We start from the raw sequence: 8775 nt of genomic DNA, 5'->3' as shown, positions 1-8775 counted from the left end.
GATGAGTATTTTTGTAAATTGATGTGCACATTCACTGAAAGTTTTGGTGGGAACACATTTACTGAACATCACGCGCCAATGTAAAATGCTGTTTTTGGATATAAATATGAACTTTATCGAACAAAACATACAGGTATTGTGTAACATAATGTCCTAGGAGTGTCCTCTGATGAAGATCGTCAAAGGTTAGTGCTTCATTTAGCTGTGTTTTGGGTTTTATTGATACATGTCCTTGCTTGGAAAATGTCTGTATGATTATTTTTGTCTATGTACTCTCCTAACATAATCTAATGTTTTGCTTTCACTGTAAAGCCTTTTTGAAATCGGACAATGTGGTTACATCAAGGAGAAGTGTTTCTTTAAAATGGTGTAAAATAGTTGTATGTTTGAGAAAGTTGAATTATGACATTTTGTTGTTTTGAATTTGCCGCCCTGATATTTCACTGGCTGTGTCCCGCAGGTGGGTAGCCCATAGAAGTTAATGACTCCAACCAAGTGCATGTAAACTTCCGACTTCAACTGTACATGGATTTTATAATGTTGTATGTTTTTTCCCCAACAGCACTTTCCATCAATTTGTATAGCAGACCCTCATGCCAAATTGAGTCAAAAGCTTTTTTGAAATCAACAAAGCCTGAGAAGACTTTGCCTATTTTTGTTTGTTTGTCAATTAGGGTGTGCCGGGTGAATACGTGGTCTGTCGTACGGTAATTTGGTAAAAAGACAATTTGACATTTGCTCAGTACATTGTTTTCACTGAGGAAATGTACGAGTCTGCTGTAAATGATAATGCAGAGGATTTTCCCAAGGTTGCTGTTGACGCATTTCCCACGGTAGTTATTGGGGTCAAAATTTTCTCCACTTTTGTGGATTGGGGTGATCAGTCCTTGGTTCCAAATAATGGGGACGATGCCAGAGCTAAAGATAATGTTAAAGAGTTTATGTATAGCCAGTTGGAATTTGTGGTCTGTATATTTTATAATTTCATTGAGGATACCATCAACACCTCAGGCCTTTTTGGGTTGTAGGGTTTGTATTTTGTCATGTAGTTCGGTTTGTATTTTGTCATGTAGTTCATTCAATATAATTGGAAAACACAGTGGGTTCTGGTAATCTTTAATAGTTGATTCTAAGATTTGTATTTGGTTATGTATATGTTTTTGCTGTTTGTTTTTTGTTTTTGGGCCAAAAAGTGCATACATCTTCGTTTTGGATAGATAAATCTTCATGTTGTTGTTTGTTCAGTGTTTTCCAATTTTCCCTGAAGTGGATAGTCTATGGATTTTTCAATTACATTGAGCTGATTTCTGACGTGCTGTTTTTTCTTTTTCCTTAGTCTATTTCTATATTGTTTTAGTGATTCAGCATAGTGAAGGCGTAGGCTCAGGTTTTCTGGGTCTCTATGTTGGATATGTTTCTCAATTTCTTTCTTAGGTTTTTGCATTCTTCATCAAACCATTTGTCATTGTTGTTAATTTTCTTCGGGTTTTCTGTTTGACATTTTTAGATTTGATAGGGAAGTTGAGAGGTCAAATATACGGTTTAGGTTTTCTACTGCCAAGTTTACACCTTCACTATTATAGTTAAACGTTTTGTCAACGAAGTTGTCTAAAATGGATTGAATTTGTTGTTGCCTAATTGTTTTTTGGTAAGTTTCTACACTACTTTCATTCCATATATAGCATTTCTTAATATTATTCAGTTCCTTTGGCTTTGATGCCTGAGTATTGCTCTGTTCATGTAGACTGTGATTTTGCTGTGGTCTGATATCGGTGTCAGTGGGCTGACTGTGAACGCTCTGAGAGACTCTGGGTTGAGGTCAGTGAGGCAGTAGTCTACAATACTACTGCCAAGAGATGAGCTTAAGGTGTACCTACCATAGGAGTCCCCCCGAAGCCTACCATCGACTATGTACATGCCCAGCGTGCGGCAGAGCTGCAGGAGTTGTGACCCGTTTTTGTTGGTTATGTTGTTGTAGTTGTGCCTAGAGGGGCATATGGGGGAGGGAATGCTGTCAACTCCTGGTAGGTGTTTGTTCCTTTGTGTGCTGAAGGTGTCAGGTTCTTGTCCAGTTCTGTCATTTAGGCCGCCACAGACTAGTACATGTCCCTGGGCCTGGAAATGATTGATTTCCCCCTCCAGGATGGAGATGCCGTCCTCATTAAAGTATGGGGATTCTAGTGGGGGGATATAGGTAGCACACAGGAGGACATTTTCCTTTTGAATTTCTAGCCAAATGTAAAATGTTCCTGTTTTGATTAATTTAATAGAGGGAGTTAGGTCTGCTCGATAACAAATTAGCATACCACCTGAGTCCCTTCCCCTTTTCACACCTGGTAGCTTGGTGGATGGGACTACCAGCTCTCTGTAACCTAGAGGGCAACCAGTGGGTCCATCTCCTCTATACCATGTTTCTTGTAGGATGACAATGTCTATATTTCTGATTTCTTTGGGGACGTCCAGGTTCCTGCTCTTTAGGCCAAAGGCGATGTGTTCCATATGTAATAAATGTAATAAAATGTACATTTACATTTACATTTAAGTCATGTTGAAGCCCTCTTCGCGGGAGTGGGGGGGCATGAGGTGGGCAGGAGGGGTATTGGTCTGATCTGAGGGAGCCTAAATGGGGTTTGGGCATGGTTGACTTCGGGGGGGGGGTTGATTGGTTTGGTGTGGGGGTGTGGATGTAGGTCCTTTAGGGTCAAGGCGAAGGTGGGCACTGCTGCCTTGTATAGGTGAACTTGGTTGTAAAGGCTATTCAAGTCCTGGGTGGAGTGGTGGGCCAGGTAGACATCTGGTTTTGAGGTGCAGTCACAGGAAATACTTGCATTTACCCGCTGAATGGTAGCAGGGTGGAAGTCTTTTCGGGGAAGCAGGGTGGAGATAACCCCTTGTGCTTTTGGGAAAGTAGAAGAAGCTTTTTTAATCTCTTTCTTGAATGCTGTAGTCACCCTTTCCTGTTGTGTTCTCAGGTTGTTTGTGCCTGTGTGTATTATTATGTGGCTGGGTGACCTTAGTTGGTTCTCAGACAGAAGGTTCTAGGGTGCGCTTGGTGTTTGGACACCAGAGTTTAGACATTGTGTGTTTGGGAAAAAGTATATTTTCTTGTATACATTTCCAATATGAGTGCATAAGGAGTTCAATCTGTGGCTTGTGTATGTACTCAGTGGGTGTGCGGGGGTTGTCAGGAGGGCTATCAGGGTGGCTGACGGAGGGATGCTCAGAGAGGGTGGGTTGCCCTGGGCTTTGGTTTCTTCATTTGTCTGTCCTGCTGTGATGCCGAGGCTATGGTCAGGGTCTGAGGTGGGCTGTTCTGCTGGCTTCTCTGCGGGGGTAGCCAACTCTGTAATGGGTTGTTCTCTGTCACACGTCATCATTCTCACCTTCTCCTGGAGCACTTTCACCTTCTCCTCTAGTGCTCTGTTCTTCTCCTGCTCTTGCTCTTTCTCCTGTTGATGTTGTCTCACCACAGTCCAGAGTGCAGATATGTCTCGCCCCACCTCCAGCACTCCAGGTCTGGTTGAGGGGGTGGTGTTGAGCTGGACAATCTTTTGTGCTGACTGGAGTGTGTTCACCTGCTGTTCCAGCTCCACCTGCCTTACCTCCAACTGGGTGAATGTATCCTTCAATTCAATGAGGGAGTAGTACTCTGTGATGGGAGGTTGACTTTCCGCTTGGGGTTGTTCATCTGTGGGGCTGTATAACAAAGAGGTCTGGTCTGATACGCTCGGGGTGGGGGTATCTTTCTCAAGAGAGAGCTTATCCTGCTGAGCTATCTCTTTGATTATGTGAAAGTCCAGCTGAAACTGTTTTGGGTTGCCCTGTACCATTACTGTTCCAGACTTGCACAGGTTGACACTGGCTGACTCAGAGTCCTCGTTGTCTAATATCCTAAGTTACCACCCATCACTACCCCCCCACTCAGGCCCAGAAGCTAGGATATTCATATAATTGGTAGATGTGGATAGAAAACACTCTAAAGTTTCCAAAACTGTTAAAATAATGTCTGTGAGTATAACAGAACTGATATGGCAGGCAAAAACCTGAGGAAAATCCATCCAGGAAGTACTATTATTTTGAAAGGCTGTTTTTCCATTGAAAGCCTATCCACCATATAAAGACTTAGGACCCACTTCACGATCTCTATGGCTTCTTCTACATGTGGCCAGTCTTTAGGCATTGTTTCAGGCTTTTACTCTGAAAAATGAGGGAGATACAGCACTTTCAATGAGTGGACAGTGGACATTTCCAGACATGAGTCCAGAGCGCGATCGGGAGTGCACCTTTCTTGTTTCTTATTTTCTATTGATGAAGCTTTTGTCTGGATGAAATATTATTTATTATTTATGACAAAAACAATCTGAGGATTGATTTTAAACATCGTTTGGCATGTTTCTACAATCTTCTACTGTACTTTTTAGATTTTTCGTCTGTCTGTTGTGACCGCACTTTGTTCCAATGGATTGCTGAACAAAAAGCACAGTTTTTTGGACATAAAGAGGGACATTATCGAACAAAATGAACATTTATTGTGTAACATGGAGTGCAACCATATGAAGATCATCAAAGGTAAGTGATACATTTTATCGCTATTTCTGACTTTTGTTACTCTTCTTCTTGGCTGCAAACTGTTTGTAATGATTTGTCTGCTGGGCGCTGTTCTCAGATAATCGCATGGTTTGCTTTCGCCGTAAAGCCTTTTTGAAATCTGACACCGTGGTTGGATTAGCAAGAAGTTTATCTTTAAACACATGTATAACACTTGTATGTTTCATGAATTTTTATAATGAGTATTTCTGTTTTTGAATTTGGCGCTCTGCAATTTCACTGGGTGTTGGCCAGCATCCCACACGCTAGCGTCCCACACCCCCTAGTGAGGTTAACAAAGGGGTAGTGTGTTAATATAGCACTGCACAGGGGATGATCTGTGTGGAAGATGAGGTTGCTTATGTTCCCATTTTAATAATAGTCAGAAAAAAGTGTCTCTTGATTTTCCATAAGGAGCTTCTTTTTGTATTATTTTCGTGCCGTATCATTTCTTTTTTACATCCAGACAGTACTGTATTGTAATGACCTCTGAACAGAGGGAGGGGGCTTCAAAGACTGCATTTGGATGGGGTAGGCTGTGAAACTCTCCTGCCATTGTTGGGCTCAAGGGATTTTTGACACCTCTCACTTCACACCTCAGTGCTAATTGAAGTTGCAGTCAGATATGTTCTGTCCTAGCAAGCTTGGTAGCCTTAACTTAGCATTCAGTCCTTATAAAGCAAAATATAACATTGTAATGTATTTTTTTTCTTGGCTTTAAAAGTAGCTTCAGACTAAACATTACTTACTCAGTTCCAGGTTGGATGGTGTTTTTAGGTTACTGTTGTTTGTTTGCCAGAGCATTTGCTGTGAAGCTTGGAAATAAGAATCTTTGGTAGTAGGAATCCTTCCAGGAAATGTCGTCCAAAATCAGGTTGTAGGTTTGGAGTTTTGATTTGGAGTGAATGTTATGTTGTGGAGGGTACTATCCTGTATATGTCCTTGTGGAAAAATCCAAGTTTATCTAACTCTAAATCTATATTTTTGTAAAAACATGCTGAAAAATGCAGGAGCTCATCTGCGCTCTCTCTCTCTCTCTCTCTCTCTCTCTCTCTCTCTCTCTCTCTCTCTCTCTCTCTCTATTGCTTTCTCTATTGCTTTCTCTCTCTCTCTCTCTCTCTAGATAAGGTAAATGCCTAAATGCCTGGGGGTGGAGGGGGCGCTGATTGCTTATCTTGTCTCATCTCTTGTCTTATCTCTTGTCTGTCTCTCTCTCTCTCTCTCTCTCTCTCATTCTCTGGTCACCTCAGGAACCTGGTCTATCCTGTTATCCAGCAAAATGAGTGGAAGATGAGTCACTGAGAAGAGGTATTGGAAGAGAAAAAAAGAGAGAGAAAGCGAGAGAGAAAACGTGAGAAAGCGAAAGAGGAAGATAGAACATTATGGGGAGTCACACAACGTTATCCCACTCCTTAGCAATCCAATCTCCCTCCAGCCCCGTGGGACAATAGTGGGTTGGAAAGGCAAGCCTGCAGATTCATTGATGGGAAGGATGGAAAAAGTGTATTCAGGGGAGTCATGCCTATTTGTCGGTAGGTACCGTGCCCCCGTCACGATCTTCTGGGATATTATTAAGACTAAGTTGGAGCTGACTGTACAGTATCCAGGAGTCATGCAACAGAACTGAGTGCCCCGTTCTCACACTCACCTCTCTTTTCTGGGTCTTCACACTTATTTCATGTGAAATGTCCTCTTTTAGATGCAGATTTTGTATGAGGGAGATCTGAGCCATGCTTTAAGTTGGCACTTGCTCCCATGTTTAACGTGTTGATATCAATTATACATTTAATGTGGCCATATAGAACAGATCTATAAGGAAATCAGGACTCTATGTGGACTATTACCATAAATAAATGAAGTTCTGTGGACTATGAGAATCCGGTTCACCCTGAAGACTTATTTTATGAAGTCCAGGATACAGTTCTCTCTATCTGTAGTTTGAGCAAAGTACAGACCATCTGGCTTTGGTTACATCTCTCAGGAAGTCAGATATCCAGAGCAAACACACACACACACACACACACACACACACACACACACACACACACACACACACACCTGAGGAAGGACTAGTCATTTGGAGTGCTGCAGAAGGGGGATGACAGGACAAACAGCACTGCAGTGTGACAGTTATTTCCAATCATCTCCATGACCACTCAAACCAACAAGCTACAGCTGTCTCCCCAGATCTGCTTGTTGATGGCACTCCAGCTCAACAAATCCGATAATACCGATAATCCATTGTCATAGAGAATAAATAATAGTCAACAGACAAATTGCATTGAGCTAGATAGAATATAATTACTCTCTGACAGAGGATTTCATCACATCAAACGGCCTGCAGAGACTGTGGATGTCGGGGGGAAGAACAAGACGCCACAGGAGACATGGTGAGCAAAGAGACTAATCACTTGGTCACTGGCCAACACACCAACAGCAAGACCACCGACAAGCTGCCTGGCGCTATGACAGTGCGCTCAGTGCTGCTCAATCGCGACTCGCCGGATATCGAGAGCCACTTAAAGCGCCGCCGCAACCGTACCCAGCAGGTCCGCTTCAAAGACCTGGAGGATGGACTAGGCAGCGGGACCACTGGAGCCAAGAGTTACCAGAGGACTGCCGCTGAGTGTGACAGCCCCCACCCCTTCCGGAAGAACAGCCCCACAAGCCCCATGGCCCCCCAAGGATGGCTTACGGAGGCCTCAGTGGTGGGGGCAGTCCGAGGGGACATGGCAGACACCATTGAGGTGGTGGCGGCGTTTTTGGCTCGGGCGCCCCCTCACCCGCTCACCCCAGGGCCCACGCGTCGCTGCTGGGCACCACCACCATCACCCCCACTGCCGTGCTCACTTACGCTGCCCCTCTCCCGGAGGCAGTGCACTAGCATGGCCATCCAGACCTCCCCCCGCCTCCAGAAGCCCAAGCCCTCCGTGCTCTCAAATGTCCGCAGCATGGGGGACTCAGTGGGGGTGGATGGGGACGACAAAGAGGACAACGAACATGATGAGTACTACACTACCCACAACTACCTTTCAGAGCCTGCATCCAGAGATGGAAACGGCCCTGGGTTTAAGGCTAAGCAGGGATTGGTGGACCAAACCCAGTGCCTCAGGACTAGTGAGGCTAACGCAAGCTTCCTTGCTGTTGAGAATCACATAGATTCTTCCTGGCATAACTCTTCTTGTTTTTCCCCTCCTAAATGCCAGGGGAGTGCAACTCTGTCCCAAGTGAGGAGGAGAAGGCGCATAAACAATGCTATCAGTGACCCAGGAAGGGAGGTGTCCTACTGTACCACTCCAACGCAGACAGACAGTCCCTGTGTCTCCCCTCCTAACACCCCTCCTCCCTTGACAGTGCAGCCCTGCACCTGCCCACCTCCCTCGACTGTGGGACCCTCCACCTGCCCACCTCCCTCAACTGTGGGACCCTCTACCTCCCCACCTCCCTCGACTGTGGAACCCTCCACCTCCCCACCTCCCTCGACTGTGGAACCCTCTACCTCCCCACCTCCCTCGACTGTGGAACCCTCCACCTGCCCACCTCCCTCGACTGTGAGACCCTCCACCTGCCCACCTCCCTCAACTGTGGGACCCTCTACCTCCCCACCTCCATCGACTGTGCAGGCCTGCACCACCAAAACACAAACTGACCGTCCCTCCACCTTCTCAGCTCCCTCGACTGTGAGACCCTCCATCTCCTCACCTCCTACTGTGGGACCCTCCACCTCCCAAACTCAGACTGTGCTTCACTATGCCTCCTTACCTAAAACTGTGCTAACCTCCACCCATCCACGTTGTGAAATTCCCCCACTGGTGGTTCTGCCTTGCGTCTCCCAGAATGAGTCCACCTGTACATCTCCCCCCAGAAAATATGTGCTTCCTCCGACTGTGCTTCCATCTAAAGCTCAAACCATTCCACATCACACTACACAAACTGAACCTGTTCCCGCCTGTACTTCCCTGATTCAAATCAAACCAACATGCACCACCACAACTACAACCAAAGCCTCAATTCCAAATTGGCCCACCCAACCATCAACTCCATTGATAGATCCGGACACAGCCCCAAATTGCCTCAACCCAAAACAAACTCATGTCCTAGCCCCCTACACTGCCCAATTTTTCCCCACTCCAACTCCAACGATAACCCCCTACTCAGCCCCAACTTGCCCCACCACCCCGACTCCAA

Source organism: Salmo salar, chromosome ssa13 (genome assembly GCF_905237065.1).
Source record: "Salmo salar chromosome ssa13, Ssal_v3.1, whole genome shotgun sequence".
Taxonomy (NCBI): Eukaryota; Metazoa; Chordata; class Actinopteri; order Salmoniformes; family Salmonidae; genus Salmo; species Salmo salar.
Note: the sequence above shows the minus strand (reverse complement) of the source record.